General features: G+C 44.1%; 1 protein-coding gene across 48 annotated transcripts in view; it reads right to left on the bottom strand.

The window, feature by feature from the left end:
- Window positions 1–16,811, bottom strand: part of PLCB4 (phospholipase C beta 4) — a 440,816-nt gene extending 424,005 nt beyond the window's left edge. For 22 of the 48 annotated variants that reach the window (XM_089307276.1, XM_089307286.1, XM_070052073.2 and 19 more), the window contains exon 1: window positions 16,406–16,600. The gene's annotated coding sequence lies outside the window, so the exon portion shown is untranslated. Of the gene's footprint in view, window positions 1–16,405; window positions 16,615–16,671 lie in introns of those variants that run through there. The other 26 variants (XM_089307289.1, XM_070052074.2, XM_089307288.1 and 23 more) reach the window with 6 other exon arrangements.
- Between the last annotated feature and the right edge of the window lie 10,214 nt (window positions 16,812–27,025).

Below are 27,025 nucleotides of genomic sequence, written 5' to 3'. Positions count from 1 at the left end.
ACAGCATGGCTCTGCATCTACCCCATTCCACAGCCTGGCTGGAGAGCGCCTACAGCCTCCAAATGTGGCTCACCCAGTGCGTGTATCTGTGCAGCTTTCTTTCTGAGAGTCCCATCCCCTACATGAGGGTAGGAGGAGGTGGTGAGTCACTCACAGTTGCATTCCAGGCGTCACATCCCTCTGCAATAAAAAGGCTGATCTCATCTCTAGGAGGATATGGACAGATATTTTTCTTGAGATATTCTAGACCAGAAAACCTGTTGATATACGAGGCACAACTTCCAGGTGATTAATGCCTTCGCCTGCCAGAAGAGCTGGGGGAACCTTGCTTGGGTGGGAAAAGAAACATTTCCAGAAGGTTTCAAAAGGCATCTGCTGGGGCCAGCGCTACAGCGTAGCGGGTTAAGCTGCCACCTGCAGTGCGGCATCCCACACGGGCGCAGGTTCAAGACCTGGCTGCTCCACTTCCGATCCAGCTCTCGGCTATGGCCTTGGGAAAGCAGTAGAAGATGGTCCAAGTCCTTGGACCCCTGCACCCATGTAGGAGACCCGGAAGCAGCTCCTGGCTCCTGGCTTCGGATCGGCACGGCTCTGACCATTGCGGCCAATTGTGGAGTGAACCAGCAGATGGAGGACCTCTCTCTCTGCCTCTCCTTCTCTCTCTCTCTGTAACTCTGACTTTCAAATAAAATAAATAAAACTTTTTTTAAAAAAAATCATCTACTGCTCTTAAATCTAGGTGCAGATTCTGTACAGTTATCAGTCTTCATGAAAAATCTGTTAGTCTGTCATGTAAATGCAATGCAAGTTGAGAAAATACAAATTACCATGCAACAGAACCATTTAGAATAAGCTGATGACAGCAGTCACTTTCAAGACCTGTATTAACATCCAGATCAACTGCATCTTTAAATTTCCACCTAGCCCTTCAGTAGCTTCCCAAGAAAATCCGTGTATGTTACTTATGACAGATGGAAAGGGACTTTAACCAGTTACTTTGAAATTCTTTCAAAGAGAATGAAAAATGGACAGAATGAGGCCAGGCTTAAGATTCTCAGAGGACCTCATAGGTCCAAAAAGACGCTAAATAAAAGGAAATCATCTCCATCTGTATTCTCAAGTACATAATGAAATGTTTTCTAAGCAGCTGCAATGACTAAACTGTAATGCTCCTAAAGGTTGTCTCCACTGAAATTTGAATAATGATGTATCGAATAATAAATATACTCAGCCAACACTTCTTCAACACAAAAGTAAAAGACATTTTCTAAATCAAAAAGATCCTACCTGTAAAAAAGAGATTTCTGAAACACTGTTAAGGCTCCAAGTTTGGGGCAGGGAATCTGGTTGATTGTCAAAGCCATAATTCACAAGGTTCAAACCATCATTAATAAAATGTCCCCTCCTGATTTTGGAACTATAAGGGATGTTCTTTTAAAAACAATTTGCAGCAGTATATTTTTCTTCAATTAATTAATAATGCTTTTATCTTCTCTATTTGGCATTGATATAGTCATAGGTCATTTTGAAAATAAATTGCTACCAAAAAATAAACACACAGTAGTTTAGATTATTAAGAGTCCTACTTAATAAAATAATCTGATTAAATAAATACTTTCTTCCCCTAAATTTCCAGCCAAGTTTCAAATAAGGAAAGTGTTCAGATTCGGGTTTATAACAGACTGCAAGAAAAATAAGCATAACTTTATTAAAACTGAACTCATAAAATGGAAAAAAAAAAAAAAAACAACGTTAACTATGTGCCCATAAGGCATAAATGATAAACTAGTTTCAGGGAAATGTCTTCTCTGATTCTACTGATATATTACAATGTGAGCAGAAATAATGAATATAGAGTTTTCAAATTACTGGTCATCTTTCATATGGATCACTGTGCCGCTTTTCAGTCAACAGAGTAACTAATCGTGGAAGATTTCTTTCTTGTGTTGTAAGTCTACAGGCAGCTTCCGTTCATTAACCATGGCCCTTCTTTTGCTTATTCATCAGATTGCTTTCCTGACTTACCCACTCTGCAAACTCTGCAATAATGGCATTTAGTTATTTATTCGAGAGACATTGTTAGTCTCTAATGTGGACTAGATTTTTTCATTCCCAGGAGTCACGCTATGACTAAAGCTTCCAGTCCCCTCAACAGAAAGAATGATGTTACGCTCCCAACCTGGATGGGCAGTGAAGTCAAGGAAGGCTTTGGGGAAAAGATGGCAACTGTACAGAGTCTACAAAGATCTTTAGGAGTCAGCCACTTAAAGAAGGGAATGAGAACATCATCAGTGAAGGCACAGCGGTCATGGCCATTTTTTTTTATATTTTAATATAGTTCAGTATGCAAAAAACAGAAGTTTCATTGTAGAGGTTAGACCACAGATGTCCTGAATTTGGCAAACCAGGGAAACAGACATTAATCCTGAAAGCAATAGGAAACAGTAGAAATATTTTAGATGTAATGCTATAATAACAGCTGTTTTGTACAAATTACTTTAGCTGAGTGTGGAGAACAAAGTCAGAGGGTAAAGATGTGAACTTATAAAGGAGTTACTTATGTGTCTGCCTCCTGCTGTAAATTGTAAACTCCCGAGGCTCACTGTTGGAGTACCTGGTGCTCACTTCATAACCAAGAGAATATATGAATGATAGAATGAATCAGAAACAAAAAGAGAGATTGGTTTTATTTCCTCCCCCCAAAAGAAACCTTTTATTTAAGGAATACAAACTTCATGCATTTCATAAGTACAACTTTATGAATATAGTCATTTTTCCCACCATATCCACCCACCCACCCACACTCCCACCCATCCTCTTCCTCCTTCTCCCATTCCCAGTCCCATGAGAGATTGGTTTTAAAAGTTTGTCAGAATAATCAAAGCATGAAATGCTAATGACATAAACTTGGGCAGCAGCAGCATGAATGGAGAAAATGAGACCTAAATGAGAGATATTAATGGAGCAGACTCAACAGATAAGTGAGTTGTTTGACAAATATTTAGAACTTGGGATGAGACAAAGGTCTGGAATAAAGGTTAGGTCTTCTGTTTTAGAAACTTTCACTTGAAATGGTCCATAAGACTTCAAGGTCAAGGTCTCTTGCACACAATGGATGTATCTGGAGCTCAGATGACAGGTCGGGTAAGTGGATGTTAAAGGGGTAAAAGTGAATGAGATATCTCAAAGAGTTCATAGACTAAGAATACTCAAGGGCAAGGAAGAGACCACCTGAAAGCATTTTTTTAAGGACTGAGTGGTAGAAGAGGTATGCACAGAGCTCTGCCTATAATATATGAAAAGAATGGGATGTGGACAAAGAAGCCCTTGGATCAGAAACTTCGTAAGTCTACAAATGTAACCGCAAGGATAAATTAACCTAATGCAACTCCTTCAGGATGGAGAAGTGACATGATTTCCCCTAGAGTCACCAACTCCAGGAACTTGCGCAGCAGCAGCTGCTAATAGCCAATATCTTAGTTTCTTACAACACAAAATTGGGAGGTAAGAAGAGATGAACTCTGATTTTCCTTCCAGCAGTTGGATTTTATGATTGTAATCAAGTTTCACTGCTTGTTCATTCCAGACAAGTACAGAAACCAAACAGAGCAGTCCTCACCTCTTTTAAACAGCAGGGCCAAGAAAACAAGAGAATAAATGAGCCTGAAATCTAGAAGTCTTACTGCCATGCTGAACAAACGAGAAAATAGAGCTTGTTCATTTCTACTCAGTGATGCTAATGATTCGGTTAAATTGACTTCTTTGAAGGAAAATTACTGTTAATAACCTTAATTTCCTCCTCGTCTCTTCCCCAGGTACCTGACATTTTAGATAAAATATTTTCATAAAATATTAAAAGCAAAGGAATTCTATCTTAGGTATCCAACCTCATGTTGACAGACTTAATGAATCCCTTCTGTCTCTCCTATCTATAAACCTACATTTTGGTCCAGCAAATAAATATATAAAGGTCCCTACTCTGTGTGTTTACCAAAAAACAGAATCCATTCCAAATGAGACTAAGAATTGTTAATAAAAATCTTACTTGAAGGCCCACAAATCTTACTAATACCAATTACGTGGCCATGTGGAGCATTCCCAAATTCAATAGATACTTAATCATTGTAGCTGCAGCTTTGTTTTCTTTGTCCACAAAACCAGAGTCTCTGCTTCCTGCCCAGACCTGACCTCCACCCTGGCACACCTCTGTTCTAGGAGGACAAGCGGCAAAGGTCTGTGGTTTGTACTCCCCTCACCTCTTCACCAATCGACTCTACCCTCCTCCTCCTTTCCCTTGGCCCTTGGCTTCTTTCTGAATTCAGTTAACGGAAGGGATCAGCAAGAATTGGGGGAAACAGAAGAGGTATATCCCTGCTGTCTCTGTCAGGGATATTACAAATTGACTGTGTCCCTCCACAAAGGGATACAGTTCCCAATGTACATCCCTACCTGTCCCTTCTCTTAGAGTAGCGATACTTGCTATTACTCCTAACATTGCCAGGGCTCTTTTTAGCACTCAGCCTGGTTCTGTTCCCTCCACCTGCCCCTCATTCTAAAGGATCCCTTCATTATGTTCTCCTCAAAAGACTTGGTTCACACATGCCATCTGTTCCCCAGCAGGATCTTGGAGGACACAGGTTTAAAGAGTGACCATGTGGTGCACGCCATTGTGCCTTCACAGACGTGATCAAAGGAAATGGTCTGTAAACTGTGAAACACTGTAACATTTCCCTGAGCAAAGCTAGCACACACTTTCTTGACTGTGTAAGGTTTCAATGCCAAGGAAATATGACTGAATCCTACCATGTTTCCACAATTCACAGTGTGCTGTAAAAATAAACATGCAGAAGGCATACAATCAGAATCTGAATGTCATTGCCAACCTAGCCAGAATTTTTGTTAAAAATTGTTATCTGGAGAAACAGATGAAAGAATTTAATCCATTTTTGGAAAACAAAAATAATATTTCATTTTGCTGCCATCATCCAAAAAATTACTAACCCCAATACTGTGATACTCTCAAGTGACTCCAAGTCTTTGAAGGGATATCTTGCAATTCTGAAATTAACTAATAATTCACTTCCTGTATTTATAACAATTATAGTTATCATAGTTGTCACTTCTGGAAAAAATCTGGGAAACAATGACCTATATTTTCTGTATCTTCCCCAACACCTCTAAATGAAAACATAATGCGGTTTATAATCTATGCAACCTTTTGTCTATCTATAATTTCTAAAATTAGCTTTAGGTATCTATATAATAAAACTCAGTAAAGTAACATTATAAGGGCTCTTCAAGAATAGGGTGGGCATTTGGCACAGAGATTAAGTCACAGCTTGGGATACCTGCACCCTACATGGGTGTGGTGACTGTGTTAGAGTCCCAGCTCCTCTCCCCATTCCGATTTCTTGAAAAGGGGAACACACCCTGGGAAACAGCAAGTTCCCTACACCTGCCCACCTTCTAAAGGATCCCTTCATCAAATCCTCAAGCTCAAGTACTTGGGTTCCTGCCTCCCACATAAATATAGCTTTTACTTCAATTTTTTCCAAAAATTTTTAAAGTACCCTTGACTCTTTATATCTTTTAATTCTCTGAATAGAAAGTAAAAATGATTCTTAAATTATAGGTAGAGGGGAAGGTATTTTTGTCTAGAAGTTACAATGCTGGCTACGATGCTCACTTCCCATATCAGTCTCAGCTCCTGATTCCAAATTTCTGCCATTGCAGACCCTAGAAGGAAACAAATGGTAGCTCCTGTAGTTGGGTCCCTGTCAACAACATGACAGGTCTAGACTGAGTTCTGGGCTCCTGGATTTTTACCTGGCCCAGCCCTGGCTATTGTAGGCATTTGGGGAGTTAATCTTGATCTCTCTCTTTTCCTCTCTCTTAAGTATATTCATCCCTTAGTATCCTTGGGAGATTGTTTCCAGGACCACTGCAGATACCAAAATCCACAGGCACAGGAGTTCCTTACATAAAATGACAAAGTATTTGCAAATATACTGTGCATATCCTCCTGTATACTTTGAATCATCCCTTGATTACTTATAATACCTAATGCCATAGGTTATGTCAATCATTGTTATACTGAACTGTTTGGGGAATAATGACTAAAAAAATATGTACACGTTCAGTACAGATGTATTTTTTTGCTGAATATTTCTGAACTGAGGTCGGTTGAATCCATAGATGCACAATCTGTGGCTGAAGAATTCAAGGATACCAAGATCTGGCTCTGTTTGAAAGTCTAAAGCTACATATACACCTGGACAGCATTTTTAGAATGGAATCCCAGGTCAGTATCAACCTCCAGCCCATCTGTGTTGGCTGTGTAGCACTTCACTTCTCTCACTACATATTCAAGAGTACTTATGCAATACTCTTGCTTGGAGGAGCCCAGAATTTCATGGCCAACCAAACTGTACAGAGAAAAGATTTTCAACTCTGATTCCACAAAATATCTCTTTATTAAAGAGTTTTTACATTATCCCCTTAACTGGTAAATTCTTTGTGATTAAGTATTGTATTCTTATAGTAATTTTAAGGACAAAGTCTATTTCTAAAGTCATTTCCTGGTACACTGTATATAACTGAAATCTAACTGAATTAGTATGGCAATGTAACATCGTTGGACATTTTTCAATCAAAGGATATGTTCAATTGCATAATTTGAGGTTGCACAAGACAGAAATTTCATGGGGACTTATTTTCTCAAAGGCAGTCTGAAAGTGTTCTCTTCAAATTTGAAACATGCATACCTTTTCAATTAAATGGACCTGTTTCTAGGAACTCAACTACAAGAAATCCTCACACATTACAAGAAGACCTGTGAACAAAGATCTTCAATCTTTCTGTTTGCAACAGTGAAAATGGAAAATTGATTAAATAAAATATGGTACAGCCATACAACCAAACGTTATGCAAAGTTAGAAAAAACAAGGTAACTATTATAGTGACATGGAAAGATCTCCACAATATATAGTTAAGGAAAGAAAGCAAGTCACAGAAAAATGTGATATATAGTATGATCCAGTTGATGTAATAAGGAAAAGAATGGAATGTGGTTTTTTAATGTATTTGCATAGAAACAAGAGACAAAGTCGCTCTAAAAAGGATGCCAATAATTATATCTGGGGATAGGTGTAGTGGAAAAACATACTTTATATTTTGCTTCTATATTTCTGCATTGTCATTTCAAGTGGAACATACTAATGCATCACTGACACCATTTTAAAAGCCAATGGAAACAAAAAATAGAAGAAATTCAAGAGCGCTTTGGTGACATGTCCGATGGCAGTACATCCAACAGATACGAGACATGCCTATCTCAAAGGGTCTGCGCTTTCATTTGATGTGGTATGGTCCCTAATCTGAGAACAAAAAAGAAAACGAGGTCTGTTAAGTAGACTGCACCTTGAAACACTAACCTACAGAAACAGATCTACATTCTATACGGTAAGGACAAATATAGCAAGTACCAAATAGCCAGGGGGACATCTTGTGACTCCTTAGAGTTCAAGTCAGTGACGCAGACAAGAGAACCTCCATGCCCCATAAATGAAGTCACCCATTTCTCTATACTTAGGTGTTCTTATTTTCAAGGAACACCAAAAATTAGGAGAAAAATCCCATGTCCTAGCTCCTTCAACTTGGTATACATGCTAACACTGCAGAAACACTGAGGAAGAAATTACAAATCTAGGCTTTCAGAACTTGAAATCAATACACACTGCAAATAAATGGCTATCATATTTCCATAAGAAACTTAACAGCCAAAAAAAAAAAAAAAAGGAAAACAAAACTCCTGATATTTTCTAGTCTGCGGTGCTTCCAAGCACTTAGTTGACAAAAGGCTCAAAATGGGAGCTCTTGGGCCAGAATCCTTCCACAAATGCGTTTTGTTTGGCCCCATCATGGACTGACACATTCGTTTTTATTTTAATTATTTCCAAGCATTCTTAAATGAGATTTCACACTTGGAATAAATCGGGATTTCATGCTTCTCTCGAAAATGCAGAGGTGATGGCAGCACTGGGCCCCAGAACAACCTGGGAAGAAATCCGTCAGTCCGGCAATGCAGCTGCTCCCTGTAAAGGGGCACAGCGGGGCTCCTGAATGGCTACCAACCCCACCACTCCCAAAGGTCTCTTCTACACAGTCAGCCACAGTCTGACACTGTACTTACCCAGCTCTTGTAGGAGTCAGAGAACACAACACCCTCAGTGAAACCTTAGGAAACTCCAGGACCTTCCAGAAAATTAAAATTATTTTGAGGATACCCCACAGTAGCATTTGCAACCTCCCTATCTCAGACTTTTGTTCATGCAACTGCAGAAACGGAAGACCTACAATTAGACGAGGACACACCTTCCAAATGCCCATTAAGATTGAAGCCAGGACAGATCTAGAGCCAGGAGCCAGAAACTCAATCCAGGTCTCCCACACACGTGTCAGGAATCCAGTCACTTATCACCACTGCCTCCTAGGGTTTGCATCAGCAGGATGCATTCAGGAGCCAGACCCAGGGATCAAACGCAGGCACTCTGATATGGGACACGGGTGTCCTAACCACTAGGCTAAGCACCCACCCCAAGCATGTACCACTTTAATGGCAGGTAACATAACACAGTAGTTAAAAGTTGGAGTTCTGAGGTCAGCCTACCTGGCTTTCAATCCCAACTCTAATTCCCTGGGGTGATTACTATATGAACTGAAGACACTGTTAGGCTATTGGGAGCACTAAATGAAGTGGCACATTTTAAGAGCTCTACAAATGTCTACTGTTTTATTCACTTTGGTTTGGAGCTGTTAACTACATAAAGCAGAAAACCCGAGTGCTCTCACTGCAGCCCTGAGGGAAATCAGGAGTCATGACGCCTCCTTCTAAACATCAGAGGTCCCCAAATCCTTCTAGCAGGGGCCTCTCTCCTTCCAGGCCTAAATGGCTAAATATGATCTTTTTAAAAATCCTCTCTGGGAGACACAGATGCCCTGGGCATAGCATCGAATCACCGATTTGTATTTCGAAACCTCAGTCACAGAATTTTTATGCTGTTCAGGCTGAGCTAACATGTGATCCCCTTGTCCAAAAGCTGACAGAGGGTTAGGCGAGTCCAAAGGAAGATCTTGCAATTCATGGTAGTGCCATGGGGCTACTGGAACTTTCTGTACTTACAAGAGGGCACAGCAAGTGTCCTGTATAAATTTTATAGGACTTTTTTAACTGGCACATAATGAGTATGTATATTTACGGGGCACAGTGTGGTGTTTCAACACAGATATGCAATGTACAATGATCAAGGATAAGTACTCAGCATATTCACCACCTCATCTATCATTTCTTTGTGCTATAGACACTCAAAACCCTCTCCTCCAGTTATTTTGAAACAAACATTATTTTTTAACTACAGCTTCCAGACTGTGCAACAGAACACTAGAATTTATTCCCACGCTCTTAGACCTGTTGTCAAACTCTATTTCCTCCCCCTTCACCTTTCTTAGCTCCCAGTAACCACTATTCTCAGTCTACTTTGTATGGATAGGTCAATACCATTTGTCCCTATGGAGGCAGGGAGATTAATAATACTCTAGTAGGAGGAGGAGAGGGGGCAGTAGTGACTGTATCAGGGGTAACTCAGTACCTTGTATCCTGTGCAGTGCAGTGCCAGCCACTTGAGTCCTATGAGGTTACTCATTTCATCATTTTACAGATGGGGCAACTGAAGCTCAGAGTAGATGATCAGGGTCACGGTGGCCAATGTGGGCCACTGTCAGAATGGAGCCAGGGGGCAGGGTAGCATCATCGTGGTGTCATGGGTTAAGCTGCCACTTATGATGCCACCGTCCTGTATCACAATGCCAGTTTTAGTCCCAGCAGCTCTGCTTCTGAACCAGCTTCCTGCTAATGCACCTGGGAAGGCAGCAGAAGATGGCCTAAATACTTGGGCCCCTGGCATCCATGTGGGAGAACAGGATGAAAATCGGGGCTCCTAGCTTCAGCTTGGTCTAGATCTGGCCATTACTGGCATTAAGGAGTGAACTAGCAGATGGAAGATTCTCTCTCTCCCTCTCTCTCACTTGCTCTCTCTCTCTCTCCTACTTCCTCTTCTCTCTTGTCACTCTGCCTTTCAAATAAACAAATCACTATAAAAAAAAATTGAGCAGTTGAGCTCCAGTCTGCCTGATTCTTGTCCCTGAAGGTCTCGGTAACTTGACACTGATGAAAGCAAATGCACAGTGCAGCCCCTGAACTGGGCACCCAGCTTGGGGAGAAAGCTCTTCTAGCAAGGGTATAAATTCTTTACTTCATGTGATCATGGACCTCTCCTCTGCAACCAGGTAAATTCTATAGCCCCTTCTCAACATTTGGTTTTTCTTACTATTTAACTTGAGAGGCAGAAAGAGACAGAGGCAGAGGCACACAGAGAGACATAGTGCTCTCATCCCCTGGTTCATTCCCCAGATCCTTACAACAGCCAGAGCTAGGCCTGGGTCTGAAGCCTGGAGCAGGGAACTCAAACCAGGTCTCCCAAGTGGGTGGCAGTGACCCAATCACTTGAGCAATCACTGCTGCCTCCCAGATTCTGCATTAGCAGAAGATGGAATCAGGAGCTGCATATGGGGATCAAATCCAGGTACTCTCATGTGGAATGCAGGCATCTTAATCAGGGTCTTAGCCACTAGAACAAACGCCTGCCCCGGTATAAACTTTTTTAAATAGATAAATATTTAAAAGTACAATGGGAGGCCAGCGCCGCAGCTCACTAGGCTAATCCTCCACCTGCAGCGCTGGCACCCCAGGGTTCTAGTACCGATTGGGGTGCCGGATTCTGTCCTGGTTGCTTCTCTTCCAGTCCAGCTCTCTGCTGTGGCCCAGGAGGGCAGTGGAGGATGGCCCAAGTGCTTGGGCCCTGCACCTACATGGGAGACCAGGAGGAGGCACCTGGCTCCTGGCTTTGGATCGGCGCAATGTGTTGGCCGTAATGGTCATTTTGGGGGTGAACCAACAGAAGGAAGACCTTTCTCTCTGTCTTTCTCTCACTGTCTAACTCTGCCTGTCCAAAAAAAAAAAAAAAAAAAAAAGCACAATGGCAGTCAATCATATTGAAATATATTAATAACATAATATCTTTAATGGGCATGTATGGTAATACATGTGTTTCTTTACAACTCACAAAGATCTAGAAGTGGTTATCTGTCACTTGGAAGTAAGTGAAAGCAAAGATGTAATTAATTTGTCAGCTACACTTGTAGTCCCACCCACCTTCATCCTCAGACCCCACAGGGGTGGACTTGAAGTGAAGAATTCCTGTTCTGGGGGAAGAATGGGAAATGCCAAATGCAAAATCAGTAGTCTGTAATCTCTTTTCTGTGGATGAGCTGCTTACAATTAATCACTTCGAGTTACATTTTTCTTCCAGCTTCTAAGGAAATGGTTACTTCAATTTATTCATGTCAGGGAGCCAAAAACATCCTTTAATTGTTCAAGAGGAAAAGAATGCTTTAGAAAGGCAATCTATCTTAAAGCAATGATTTGCCTGGCCTAGGTTGTGTCAGCAGCTAGGGGTGGAATTTCCCAATCTTCAGCACACCAAGGAATCACGGGAGACGAGCTGTTAAGCAGGCTGCCAGTCAATGGGAAGAGATCACACTACTCTGTGGTCACATGGTGTGCAACATTCACACTGAAGGCTTATTAAGTAGTAGGCGAGAGAGGTGTTCAGAGAAAAATCTTCTGATTAAAGTCCCTTTCAACTATTTTGATTCCATAAAGTAAAGGAAGAAAAATGCGGATGGAATTCCTGCATGGAACATAAAAACTCCGGGGCCACTCATGTCCTTAGCACATGGCTGAGACTTGAAAAGTAGCGCATTATTACTTTCCTCTCTAGAAACTTGGGTTACACCTTCCTCACAGGACAAGCATCGAGAGAGGCGTGAGCTTCCAGCCAGACTCTTACAAAGTGGGATGTGGAGGCAGCTGTAGCAACACAGAGCAATGCACTGGCAAATAAACATGATTCTGGGATATTTTTGAAAGCACTCTTAATTCCAACAAAGACATTTTAGGCAAACTTCTCATTCTTCCATTCAATAATGTGTTATCATCCGTGTGTGCTTCCACTGGTATGGGGGAAGTAAATTCATTTTTATATTTGGTTAGCTACAGAATCACAGCCTCTGCGAGCTAGCAGGACTAGTGGTTAAGATGCCCCCTTCCCATACTGGACTTGCTAGGTTCAAGACCAGGCTCTGCTCCCAATTCTAGCTTCCTGCTACGCATCCCCTGGGAGGCAGCAGATGATGGCTCAAGTAGTTGAGTTCTAGCTCCTGGCTTCTGCCTGGCCCTGCCTCTGCCCTTAAGGGCATACGGCTGGTAAACTAGCAAATGGGAGTTGTGTCTCTTTCTCTGCTTTTCTCTGGCCTCTCTTCCCTTTTTAAAATATTTATTCATTCATTTATTTATTTAATTGGAAAGCAGAATGAAAGAGAGAAAGATCTTCCATCTGCTGCTTCACTCCCCAAATGCCTACAACAGCCATGGCTGAGCCAGGCCAGAGTCACTAGGAATCTCATGAGGGTCTCCCACATGGGTGGCAGGAACTTAAGTATTTGGGCCATAATCCTCTATCTCCTAAGCACATTAGTGGAAAGCTAGATTGGAGGCAGAGGAGACAGCACTAAATCCCAGGCAGTGTGATACAAGATGTGGGCACCCCAAGCAGTGGCTTAACCCACTGTGCCACAACCTCTGCCTCTCAAAACACAGCATTTTGGCCAGCGTCGCGGCTCACTAGGCTAATCCTCCGCCTTGTGGCGCCGGCACACCGGGTTCTAGTCCCGGTCGGGGCGCCGGATTCTGTCCTGGTTGCTCCTCTTCTAGGCAAGCTCTCTGCTGTGGCCCGGGAGTGCAGTGGTGGATGGCCCAAGTGCTTGGGCCCTGCACCCCATGGGAGACCAGGAGAAGCACCTGGCTCCTGGCTTCGGATCGGCGCAGTGCACCGGCTGCAGCGCCGCCGGAGCGGCCATTGGAGGGTGAACCAACGGCAAAGGAAGACCTTTCTCTCTGTCTCTCTCTCTCACTGTCCACTCTGCCTGTCAAAAAATAAAATAAAATTAAAATTAAAAAAAAAACAGCATTTTTTTTAAAAAATCACCACCTCTGAACATTTTATCATTCTGAAGTACCATGAGATAAATAATATTACAAGTTGAGGGAGCATTTCTACTGTAAAATGGAAGACATCATCAAATAAAAAAAAACTATTAAGCAGAAAAAACCTGTGCATGGTTATTCTATTTCCTGTATATGATAGGGAAGTAAGAAGGTGTAGAATGGACAGCTCTGAGAAATAAGCAGCACCCTTACAAACACTTAATATCTGAACACTCAGGGCAAAACCAAAGAAAGCCACTGCCGCTGCCCATCAGTAAGGGAAAGCTCCGTTTGTCTGGGGGATAGGTGGGTAAGCCTACGCTGAGAGACTTGAAGTTAACACTACACAGTGAAAGCAGCCCTTGGAGAAACTTCAGTCTGGACATGAAATACCAACAGTGATCACTAAAGCAACTCCATCAGTCCTTGACCTCATTCTGCATATCAAACACACAAGTTCTTGGTTTTACAGGGACTCACTGTGATAGACGGTTTATTAAAAACCTGGGTCATCCGTGCCAATAAACATACGGTTTCATCCTTACTTTAGAAGTGATCGCAAATGATAAAAATCTGGTCATGATTTGAAATTTCGAAGAACATTTATACTTCCCCAAAAATATTTGAGTTTACTATTTAAGGGTATTTGTGGAAAACATGAAAAATACGTAACCTTTCTTTCCCATGACTGCAATACCTAAGGGCTCTGATCTAAAAAGATAACATTTATTCTCAACATAAGATTTTAAAATTAAAAAAAAATCAAATGTGGAAGTTAACTTCTACTGTGTATTTTCAAGTAATCTGCAAGGAAAAAAAAAAACGCATGGATTCTGATTGTTGAGTTTGCAGGCTACATCTGAGAAACTGGGAGTGAAAATATGGGCTCTAAACTCAGAAACTAATTTCACTTATATCACATCCTCTCACAAATCAGCATGCCAATGTGATCAACTCAAGGAAAACCACACAGAAGCCTTGAAGTTCAATTTTACCTGGAGGGTGGGATAGGGATGTATTCTGGGCAAGTACTTAGTCATCATTTTAATTTGAATAAATCAAAGCCCAAATGGATTTCCTAGTATCCTAGGAAAATACCACGTTCATTGAAATTGTCAAAGATAACTGTCCCACGTTGCCAAAATCAGCAATATACATTAATCTAAAGACAGTTGGATTTGTTCTTAGAAAAAACAAAATAGCTGCATTACACGCACTGACTGGTCTTTGCAGGGGGCGAAATATTTCTGAAGTGATACAGATTTTAAAATCAACTTCTGCAAAAGCTTGTTGGTAACACAGTATTTTTTAAACTTCCACCTTTCATTATCTCATAAGGCAAAACCACAACACCTCAGGGTTCCAAGGCATGTAAGTAGCTTCATATCACTCACACTTCCAGGCACACAAATATAAAACTTCCCAATGAATATTGTAGAACAAAGCTCTTCTGCGTGGGTGTGCATTTGTAAAATAAAGGTAGAATTATTCCGACAGATGTAAATGTGCACCCAGTGATCAAACTGAGTCTTAAAAATTCTGTTTTGACAGTTACTTGTAGAACAGCATTTTCACAGCGATTAATTCAGAGCTGGGTAATGATACCATCAAAGCTAAATCAAAACTAAGGTGAGATGGTTGAATAATGATATGGTAGTGGGGAGGAGTCTAATGAGTAATCTAACACTAAGTACCTTTAGATAGGTTATAATATGTTACATTGGAAGGGTGCCTAGTTCTGTCAACAAAAGTCTCATATACATAAAAATGCCAATAAAAACTGTTCTTCCATCTAAAGTTTGAATTTTTAAAAAAAACAGGTGTTCTCCCAAGACGCAATGTTATTACACTTCTACAATTCAAAAAGAAGATGACATAACAGATCAATACAACAGCTGAAAAATATGCAAGACTGTCCTATGAAAAACACAGATAGTCAGGGATTACATAACATAGATAGTCAGGGATTACACCACATGCCCCTGTTGTGCTAGATTTTTGGTCTTCTGTATGATTCTATAACTTAGCTCACTGAGGTGTGAAGACTACAAAACACCAGGTCCTCAGCTCAACCGCACAATTTTAAAACCAACACTAAAAGGGTACTGTTAAAATTCTACACACAGTTTTTGTATTCTTAAGAGCACAGTTTATTTCCTTAACCCCCTTTGGAGACTGCCTAGGTAAAGTCACCAGTTGCTTTTCCTGGTCATGTTTACTTTATGAATCTGATTTCTCTTTAAAGGAGAAATTCATTTCCATTTTCAGGTATTATACAGATGCCTATGTTTGGATGACATTATTGCCAACCAAATAGAATTTATTATTAAACAGCTATCTCCACACACCCATAACTTAAATTTATAAACCACCGTGTATTACATTTATGTTAAAAAAAAAAAAAAAGAAACAAAAGAAAGAAAAAGAAAAAAAAAAACCAGCAACCCACCATGAATGTTTTGGTCAAAATTAAATTTCAAACACGTGCTTTAGAACAATGGCTAGAATCACCACAGGAGTTTTTAAAAGTTAGAAGAGTAGGGTCATCTCTCAGCTACATTCGTATTTATGGAAACATAGTGAACGCTTGCATTTCTCTCTAGAAAAACGCTAGTTGTATGACAGTTCGTGATTCTAGATAAAGTTGTACTTGGACACACTTGGAAATTGGAGAATTACGTATTTCCACTTCGCTTCAGTACTGTCTACATAGCCTGCACTCAGAAGTACTGTACTAGATACACAAGATCTAATTCGCTAAGGGAAGAGCAACTTTAAAATTCTGAAAATGAAGTAATCTTTAGTGTCCTTCACTGAAAGGGTTTTAGGAGGCCCGAACGCGGCTGTTTTAGGCGGAAACAGTCCATCATGTCTATGTTTGCCCCACAAGAGGTAGGAAGAGCATACACATCTACATGCGTTGCACGGTGCCAACTATTTCCAACCAAAATAAGCATATACACGTCGAGCCGAGCTATTTCTAGCCCAGAAGCCGGTGCACGTCTGGATCGAGTCTGAGGAAACCCAGTAGGCGATGACTACAGGGGAAAGGGGGTAGCGGCGGGGTCCCCTGCTTCCCCAGCGCGCCGGGCGCCTAGCACCCAGCACCTGCACTCGGTCCCGGCCGGGCATCCGGGTGCGCGCGCGCGCGCGTCCGGGACGCACCCGCCGAAAGCAAACAAGCCCCGCGGGCCGAGGCGGGCGGCAGCATCCTCGGGCGGGACCCGAAATGCCTTCTCCTACCTGTCACTTTGCCTGGAGCCGCTGCCGGGGATGCGGCCACAGCCGCGGCCGGGAGACCCGGGGTGTGCGCGCGCGAGTGTGCGCGCGTGTGTGAGAGAGATCTTGTTGGCGGTGCAGCTCACTTACTGCTCCCGGCGCCACCAACCCCCTCCCCGCCATAAAGAGCCGCCGCCGAGCCCCCTCCCGGCGCGCACCAGTCCCGCCCTCCCGCCTGCCTCCGCCCTCCCTTCCCCGGCCTCCCCGCCTCCCCGCCGCGCGGTCCTTACCTCAGCCCAGGGCAGGGGGCTCCGCGGTGTCTCTCGGGCCAGCCCACGGGGCAGCGCCGGCCGGCTCCGCCGCCCGCCCGCCAGTCCGCCGGGCTCTGCGTGTCCCCTGCTCCGGGCCCCGCCGCCCCTCGTGGCCCGCCGATCCCTCCTCCCCAGCCCCCGAGTCTCCCTCCTCCTTCTCGCCTCCCGGCTCCAGAGCCCGAGCTGTCGCCTCGCAGCCCCAACCTGCCCAGGCTACGGAGCATGCCCAGTGCGGCGCGCCCGAGCTGGGCTGGGGGTGGGCAGGGGCCGGGCAGGCCGCCGGCTGCCGCGAGCCCGCGGGGCGGAGAGGGGGCGCGGGCGGGCGGGCGCGCAGCCTCGCGGGCCGGGGGCCGGGCGGCGGTGGCGGGTGGACGGCAGCGCCAGAAGGTGGGTGGGGCGCCCAGGGAAGCCGCCCAGCTACGTTTTCCTCGGGGGTCTCCCCGGCCGGCAGCCGCAGCACGTGCCCCACGCTAGGTAGTCGAGGTGTGCACAGGGTGGCGTCGGGCGCAGAAGCCAGGTGGGGAGGGGGCGGCGCACCCTCCTGGGCTGGGAGACTGGCAGCCAGCGGGGGACCGCGGGGCCGGGGGTGAGGGTCCGGACTGGCCAAAACTGGTGCCCCAAAACCTCTGGCCCAGATAGGAGTGCTTATTGTTTACATTTTGTTTAACCAACACTTAAAGCGCTTAGGATGTCTCAGTCACCGTTCTGAACGCTTTTTATTCATTTAATCCGTGAAACACTTTTCCAAAACAAGTACCTCTGTATTAGCGCTTTTCTTTCTTACATTGAGCCACAGAGAGATGAAGTGGTTCCCAAAAGTCTTCCCCCAAGTGCAGTCTTAGACATGAAACACCCACACACACACAACTTTGGTCCCTGAGATGCTGGGGCGTTCCCCCGCCCTACAGTGGCCCTCAGGTGCCTCCAAGTCACACTCACACTCAGGCCCTAGCGACATTCTTTCTGGCATCACCCTTTGTGTGGACCCTCGAAAAGAGCGGCTCCAGGACTCCCGGAGGGCTCCTGTCCCTCTTCCACCCCCCTTCTCCTCCCAGCTGGCGGCCACCAAAACCCGGAGACGTGGCACCTGCGCATTGGGGACTGGGGCCACGCTCGAAGCTGAACTGGGCATGCTCAGCCGCCTGAGCAAGTCCGGATGGCCAGGAAGAAAGACAGAACCTGGAGGCGAGTATAGTGTAAGAAATGCAGGGGAAATGTGTGTGCAAACAGCGGTCCAGGCTCTGGGGGGCAAGGGCATTTGGAGACGTAGAAGGCTGGCACACCCTGGCCATTTCCAGGCAGGGCTAAGAGCGGAGGATAGTCATCCAAAGTTTGCCAACTGAGCATCCTTAAAGGGACAAGGGCTCAGTCGACTGACCGCTACCCAGTTAAAATATTAAGCTGCCTCTCTCTGTAACTGTGCCTTTCAAATAAATAAATAAATCTTTAAATAAAAAATATATTAAGCTGCGATTTTAGCTATGCCCTATAAAAACCTCCCGGCAGCTGAGCCTGTTTGCCTGTAAGGAAGCCAAGAAAAGTATATTACTCCAAGTTTCCCCTGCAAGAGTGGAAAGACAGATCCCAGGGAAAAGCTGAGTGGCTCTTCACTGTGCAGAGTTCAGAGTTCAAGATGATCTTTAGTGATGCCACTGTGGTAAGAAAATGCTTCTCAACCTACTGTGGTGGGCACACAGACTGCCTGGGGTCTGGTTACTGTGCAGATTTTGATGTAGTGGGGCTGGGATGGACCTGAGATTCTGTGTTTCTGACAAGTTCCCATACCATGTTGATCTTCCTTAGCTTGGACTTTAGCAGCAAGAGAGAGATTCAGTGTTTTAGGGCTGTCCTCTGCTCTGTGCATGAGAAAACAAAGGCTCATAAGGGTTCAGCAGCCTGCCCCAGGTCACACGGCCAATAAGCACTATAGCTAAATTCAAGCTCAGTTCTCCCCAGGCTCATAATATGATCAACTAGTTCCCACTAACAAAGGAAGAGAAGCCCAAGTCAAGATAGTATGCTGGGACTGGTGCTGAGGCATAGAGGGTAAAGCCACCTCCTGCAGTGCCGGCATCCCATATGGACGCCAGTTTGAGTCCTGGCCGCTCCACTTCCGATCCAGCTCTCTGCTATGGCCTGGGAAAGCAGTAAAAGATGGCCCAAGTCCTTGGGCCCTTGCACCCGCATGGGAGACCCGGAGGAAGCTTCTGGCTCCTAGTTTCGGATGGGTGTAGCTCCAGCCATTGCGGCCATCTGGGGAGAAAACCAGCAGATGGAAGACCTCTCTCTCTGTCTCTACCTCTTACTGTAACTCTGTCTTTCAAGTAAATAAAATAAATGTTGGAAAAAAAAAAAAGATAGTGTGTCATACCTCTGTTTGCTAATGTTCTGCCCAAAGACAGTCACATGGCCTTGGCCAGGTTCTTGTCAGAGAGGAGAACTTCATTTTTGATGGGAGCAGATGCAAAACAGAGTAGCCTTTCTTCTTCAATCTACCACAAATAGCAGCCTCCACAGAACCAACCCTGTGGCACCAGAGTTTACTCAATGTTTCATAGATTAATCCTCTCTCTCATCATATACAATGCTAAACAAGATCACAGTAATCTTTTCTGTTCTTGTTACTGTAAGGTCTTCAATTTAATATTTGATCTATTAAGGAATCTCAACCTAGTGGGTTATAACCATCAAATAAAATTTTCCCTAATTCCTAAGTTCAATTTGACTATGTTGGAGCCTCCTTTCCTTCCCTTTAATGGTATATGACACTGTCATTCATTCAACAAATATTTTTGAAAAGCTATCATGTACAAGGCACTATTCTTTGCCAAGGATAATAAGGTAACAACAAACAAAATCAATGCCATTATAAGGCTTAGATACTATCAGAAGATACACACAGTAGCACATCAAAAACACAGGAATATGGCCGGCGCCGTGGCTCAATAGGCTAATCCTCCACCTGCGGCACCAGTACCCCGGGTTCTAGTCCCCATCGGGGCACCCGATTCTGTCCCGGTTGCTCCTCTTCCAGTCTAGCTCTCTGCTGTGGCCCGGGAAGGCAGTGGAGGATGGCCCAAGTGCTTGGGCCCTGCACCCGCATGGGAGACCAGGAGGAAGCACCTGGCTCCCGGCTTTGGACTGGCGGAGCGTGCCAGCCGTAGTGGCCATTTGGGGGGTGAACCAATGGAAGGAAGACCTTTCTTTCTGTCTCTCTCTCACTGTCTAACTCTGCCTGTAAAAAAAAAAAAAAAAAAAAGAGAGAGAGAGAGAGACAGAAAAGAAAAGAAAAAAGAAAAAAAAATCACAGGAATAGTGATAGGCCTTTGGCGAAGCAAACACCCTTTGAGTGTTCACATCCCAGCTCTGTTTCTTATTTCACTTCCTGCTAAAATGCAACATGGGAAACAGCAGTCCTTTAAGCACTTCATTGGAAACACAATTACTCGGGTCCCTGCCATCCACTTGGGAGACATAGATGGAGTTCTATGGCCAAGCCCTAGCAGTTGTGAGCATTTAGACAGTGAATCACTGGATTGAAATCTCTCTCCCTCTCTTTCTGCCTTGCTAATAAAATGAAATATATAAGGACACTTTGGAAATAGTGTAGAAATGGAATTAAGCAATAAATTCATTGTGGTGCAAAAAAAATTGGTGCATAGTCTCTTCATAGTGTTCATCTTCTATGACATGGAGTAACGCTAAGAACCGCCATACGAAGGAAAAGGAAAAGGTTTCTTGAGATGAGGTGGAGGGACTGCTTCTTTAACTAGGACTCAAAGATAGCCTCTCTGAGGATGCAGAATTTGAGTGGAACCTGAATGAGGAGAGATATGAATATGTGGGGAATAGCATTTCCAGCAAAGGGAACAGCCAAAGCCCTACATAAGAATGTGTTTGGCATGATCAAGAAACAGAATACAGAGCAGAGCAGAACAGAACTGGGGTCACAGAAGCAGCAGGGGCAGGAGCCAGTTCGAGACCCTGTGGTTCCATTTCCTCTCCAGTTCCCTGTTAAAGGCATGGAAAAATACAGCAGAAGATGACTCAAGTGTTTGAGCCCTTGCCACCCATGTGGGAGACCCAGATGAAACTCCTGACTCCTGGCTTCGGCCTGTCCCAGCCATGGCTGTCGAAGCTATCTGGGGAGTGGACAAGCAGATGAAAGATTTCTCTCTCTTTTTCTGTCTCTTCTTCTCTCTCTGTGATTCTGACTTTCAAATAAATAATTTTTTTAAAAAAGTGTTGAGTGGGATTGTGACACTATGTAATTGAAACTTTGGAGATAACTCACATTGGAAATTCCTGTAGGAACAAGAACAGAAAAAGGGAAACACTTCCCAGATGGCCTCAATGGCTGGCACTGGGCCAGGTCAAAGCCGGGAGCCAAAAGCTTCTTGCAAGTCTCCCATATGGGTGGCAGGACCTCAAGAACTTGGGCCATATTCCACTGTTTTCCCCATGCCATTAGTAGGGAGCTGGATTAGAAATGGAGCAGTGGATTAGAAGTGGACACCAGGGGCCGGCGCTGTGGCGCTGCAGGTTAATGCCCTGGCCTGAAACACCAGCATCCTGGGCGCTGGTTCCAGTCCTGGCTGCTCCACTTCCGATCCAGCTCTCTGTGGTGGCCTGGGAAAGCAGTAGAAGATGGCCCAAGTCCTTGGGCCCCTGCACCCACGTGAAAGACCTAGAAGAAGCTCCTGGCTCCTGGCTTCAGATCAGCGCAGCAGCCGTTGCGGCCAATTGGGGAGTGAACTATTGGATAAAAGACCTCCCTCTTGGGTCGGCGCCATGGCTCAATAGGCTAATCCTCTACCTGCAGCACCGGCACTCAGGGTTCTAGTCCCAGTCAGGGCACCGGATTCTGTCCCGGTTGCCCCTCTTCCAGGCCAGCTCTCTGCTGTGGCCTGGGAGTGCAGTGGAGAATGACCCAAGTGTTTGGGCCCTGCACCCACATGAGAGACCAGGAGGAAGCACCTGGCTCCCGGCTTCGAATCAGCATGGAGTACCGGCGGCAGCGGCCATTGGAGGGTGAACCAACAGCAAAGGAAGACCTTTCTCTCTGTCTCTCTCTGTCTCTCTCTCTCTCACTGTCCACTCTGCCTGTCAAAAAAAAAAAAAAAAAAAAAAAAACAAACAAACAAACAAAAAAAAACGCCACTCTTCTCTCTGTGTAACTCTTTCAAAAATAAATAAATCTTTAAAAAAATAAAAAGAAGTGGACACCAATTGGCACCCATATGTCCCTGCTATGCCACAACACTGGCCTCAAGTCTTCAATCTTAACATCATCTAAATTCAGTCTTCTTCCCAACCCATTGCAGGCCCAGCTGAGTCCTTTACTCCTTGAAGTGGCCGGTTCATGGCACAGAATATGGCTCTTCAATAGTCTCTTGCCCATAGCTCTGCATCAACATCTTGACCCTGGCCAATTCCTCCAGCATATTGGGCAGTAGGAAGAAACAAGAAAAGGAAAAGTGTCCCCACCCTTGACCTGTGGCCAATGTGGCCTCTGTCCACCGTGACTGTTTCTCTGGTTAGAAGAGCAGTGATGTTCTCTGTGGTAGGTGTCTAATGCCATCTTCCTGCCATGGAGGTCATAATTGAGATTCTTGGGGCTCCTTCTAGATCTCTCACTCAGACGTTCTGCTTTTTAATTTCCTTATGAGAGAGATGAAGAACATTCCCCCAAATGCCCTCAATGATTGAGACAGGGCTGGGCCAGGGCAAAAGCTGGGAGATAGGAACCCAATTTGGGTCTTCCACATGGGTGGCAGGAACCCAATTACTTCAGCCATCACTGCAGCCTCCCAGGGTCTGCATTTGGGAAAAGCTGGAGTCAGGAGCCAGATCCAGGCATCAAATCCAGGTACTCTAGTAACACAATGAAGACATCGTAATCACTAGGCTACAGGCCTGTCTCTGCTCCTTTTCCTGTAAAATTCAAAGCTTTTTTGGTGGCTCAGCCCAGAGCATCTCAATGCTGAGGCTCGCTGGCCAGATGGACTAGCCTATTGGGCGGGGCATCCACAAGAAAGTTAAGCCTAGCAGCACTCCCAGTGCACAGCAGAAGAACAGAGAAAAAGCCGGGGGGAGGGGGGCGCAAATTGGATATTGCAGCCAGGCTAAAAGGCTGACAGGGAAGGGAGGCAGGTAGGACTCTAGAGCTGTTTCTGCTGCAGGTGAATGCCTGGACCCAGTTATGACTTTCTCTAGAATATGGATCCCTGAACACTTCTTTGAGCTCAGCTGCAGAATCCAGTTATGAATTCTCTGGCAACATCTTGTTATGCAAATTAACATTCACCACAACAAAGGCCGAAGCAAATCACCAATGCAACTATTTCCCTTTCTTCGATTTTCATGGTCATATTTATTGTTATTGTCACATAATATGAAAAGAAGACAGTAACAATGAGGACCTTAAGGTTAATAGTCTCAACTGTATTAGCAAGAGACCACATTGTATCCTTTTTAGAGAAAGGGCAGTACATCTCTTGTCCCCGTTTAAAGTAACACATTAATCACAGCTTCCACCTAGCTCTTTACATGCTGTCCTTTGGAAGTGAAGAGATCACCACTGGCCTATTTGTACCGTTTGCCTTAATTAGAGACATATTTCTTTAGAAGGTGGGCAGCACACAAATGGGCCTGACATGATCATGCTGTCTCTGCCCCCAGAGTACCCCCTCCCTAACCTTGTGTTTCGTTCCACTGTGTGCTGAGGAACTGAAACAACTTGTTTAGAGGTACTGAGAACCAAAGGAAATTATAATAAAGCAAGTTGCCCATGATTGAATTCATGTACAGTGTAATGGCTGTTAAAAAAAGAAACACTGAATTGTCTATTAAATCAATCGTTGGTTGGAGTATAAACAGAGAATGGAAAGAAAAGGAAAATAGAGATGTCAGTTTAATTCCATTCAAAAGTATTTGCTCTAGAAGAGAATTTTCTATGTGAGTCAGGCTTAGGACAGGACTAGGCTGCATAGGTTTGAATGTAGTCTGTAATGATGATGATGAGTGCTACTTAGGTATAAAATAGATACAATGAAGCATAAAAACCTTAAGTAGGAACTCAAGGAATGGTCACCTATATAAACATCTAGATGACCATCATATACATCAAGATACAGAATATCTCATCTCCCCAGAAAGTTCCTGGATTTGTGCTCTTCCCAGTCATTACCCCTCCCAGGCACACAGACACACACCACCATCACCACAAGTAAGACTATTTTAACACCACAGAATGGCTTTCTATTGGTTTTGGACTTCAGATAAATGGAATCAGACAGAATATACTCTTTCATTTCTGACTTCTTTTGCTCATAATGCCTATGAGATTCATCCATGACATAGCTTGTATCTGTAGTTGCTTCCTTTTTATTCTTGCAGTGTATCATTGCAAGAATATAAGAAAATATATTTTTCCAGTCTTTTGAGAGGGTAAAATATTGTGGAAGTTTTAAAAAGTGCTCTTGAAGGCCTCTTTGCAACACTGCTTTGTTACTTGTTTCTAAGTTTCCTATTACTAGCACTATGTTGTTTACTAAGTACTTAAAACTTTTGTTAATGGATTGTTCTGTGAGAATAAAGGTTGTTCTGTGTCACAGTAAAGTGAATTCTAAGTGTTTTATGCAGAAAGCCCAAATAAAATTATGACATTTTTTGGATTTAAAAATAAAGAATTCTTCTCAAGTAAGTCAGCAGACAATGATTTTTCAAATTTTTAAAAAATATTTATTTATTTATTTGAAAGAGTTACACAGAGAGAGAAGGAGAGGCAGAGAGAGAGAGAGAGAGAGAGGTCTTCCATCTACTGGTTCACTCCCCAACTAACTGGCCTTAATGGCCAGAGCTGCGCCAATCCGAAGCCAGGAGCCAGGAGCTTCCTCCGGGTCTCCCACTAGGGTGCAGAGGCCCAAGGATTTGGGCCATCCTCCAATGCCCTCCCAGGCAATAGCAGAGAGCTGGATCAGAAGAGGAGCAGTCAGGTCTCGAACCAGTGCCCATGTGGGATGCCTACACTGCAGGCAGTGGCTTAACCCACTACACCACAGTGCCAGCCCCTAAATTTTTCAGATGTCAAAACAATCCCTTGAAATGGAAGAAGTATGTGCTGTTACATTTAAAGTAGAAAGCCTCAAAAACTGTATATAAGCATTTAACCTATGGGACATGACTTGCAAATAAGTGCACTGTTCCTACTTTCCTGATGTTTATGACAAGATTACATAAAGTGAAATGAGAGCATATGGAAAATATACACACTACTTAATGAGGCTGCTCTACTGCTGGCCTAATTGCATTATTTTATGTGTCTCTCCATTCTTTAAATGTGAACAAATCAGTTTTGTAAATACAATGATTTGCTCCTATCATTGCTGCTAATGCTGCAACAAGATTAGAAAAATGCATTAACTTACAATATAAATATCAATTGCACACTCAACAAGACTCAATGTTCTTTTCTTCCCTTCACTGACTCTGTGTGGTTGGAATCACAACAAAAGTACAATTCAGTTAAATTTATTATTCCTCTCTGCCTCAGGAAGCCCACAATTTTCACTTACACAAAAATAATTTATTTATTTATTTATTTTTATTTATTTATTTTTGACAGGCAGAGTTAGACAGTGAGAGAGAAAAACAAAGAGAAAGGTCTTCCTTCTGTTGGTTCACCCCCCAAAATGGCCACTACGGCCAGTGCTGCGCTGATCCAAAGCCAGGAGCCAGGTGCTTCCTCCTGGTCTCCCATGCAGGTGCAAGGCCCAAGCACTTGGGCCATCCTCCACTGCACTCCCTGGCCACAGCAGAGAGCTGGACTGGAAGAGGAGCAAATGGGACAGAACCGGTGCCCCAACCAGGACTAGAACCCAGGTACCGGCATTGCAGGCGGCGGATTAACCTAGTGAGCTATGGCACCAGCCACAAAAATAATTTTTGACCTTCCTTTTCCAGTCTGTTTTGCCATTTTGATTCAAACCAAGATAAAAATAATACATTTTCATAGATTTCCAACTAGAAGTGATGAGATCAAATGATCAAATGATCTCATCACTTCGAGTAATTGATGAACATTTTTAAGTCCCAGAGAGGCTGCCTAACTTCCTCAGGTTGCATACACAGGGGATGGCACTCTGGGAATTAATTTCTTTTTCAGAAATTGTAGTCACATCAGTTCAACCAAATGCAGAGCAAAGACAAAATTAAGTTTATAGTGACAGCCTCCCATAAAGTCAAAGTTTTAGTTTGTGATCTAAGAAGTGTTCCCCTTGGATTTTTAAGTGTTTTTCCCAAAGAAGTTTCCTTCTCTAAAGTTTATAAAACAAGATGATCCAGGAGAAGACAGTTTCTAGTACTGATATGAGCTGCTGGCATTAAAGAAAGGCCTGTGTAGGCTTTAGGCAGAACTTCCATGTGATTGGCCAGGCTGCCCACATCACAGCCACCCGGCCAAGGGCGAGAGGGGTGCCTGAGATGCTTCCCTTGCCAAGGCATGAAGCTGCACTAAAGAAGGGGTGGCTCTTTCTAATTTTCTTTTTTTTATTTATTTGACAGATAGAGTTAGATAGTGAAAGAGAGACAGAGAGAAAGGCCTTCCTTCCATTGGTTCACCCCCCAAATGGCCGCAACGGCCAGAGCTACGCCGATCTAAAGCCAGGAGCCAGGTACTTCCTCCTGGTCTCCCATGTGGGTGCAGGGCCCAAGCACCTGGGCCATCCTCCACTGCCGTCCCGGGCCACAGCAGAGAGCTGGACTAGAAGAGGAGCAACCGGGACTAGAACGCGGCACCCATATGGGATGCCGACACCACAGGTGGAGGATTAACCAAGTGAGCCACGGCGCCAACCCCTCTTTCTAATTTTCACAAAGCCATGGCATAGGCCTGATCCCATGGAGCAGGTCCAGCTTCCAGATGCCCTCACATATATGATTATAATAGTCTGCTCATTGCAGCAGATTGGCAAATAATCAATGGCAAAGCATCTGTATGATGTTAATATGTTTTCCCCCTTCTAAAACAACATTAATGCAACCAGAAATGAGTGGGTTTTTTTTGAATGGTTCATATAGGTTTTTTCCCCCCATCTCAACTTTGTGGCAATGACAGAAACACTAGAAAGAGCAAATGCCAGAGCGCAAGTCCGTTTCATGTGTCTCTGCATCACGCCTACTAATCCCTCATTGCACAGAGCAAGTCCCTGGGTTGGGCCGGTGTTTGGGTACAGAGCCAAGTGGCCTGGGAAGGTGCTGTAAAGGATATGGACATAGACGGTGGTGAATAGTGGAGGTCGTCATTACCATCTATCACACTACATTATTGGAC

Source organism: Oryctolagus cuniculus, chromosome 11 (genome assembly GCF_051225735.1).
Source record: "Oryctolagus cuniculus isolate XC-2025 breed Fujian yellow rabbit chromosome 11, ASM5122573v1, whole genome shotgun sequence".
In the NCBI taxonomy this organism is placed as follows: domain Eukaryota; kingdom Metazoa; phylum Chordata; class Mammalia; order Lagomorpha; family Leporidae; genus Oryctolagus; species Oryctolagus cuniculus.
The sequence above is the reverse complement of the archived record's forward strand: the minus strand, read 5'-3'. Positions and strand labels throughout refer to the sequence as shown.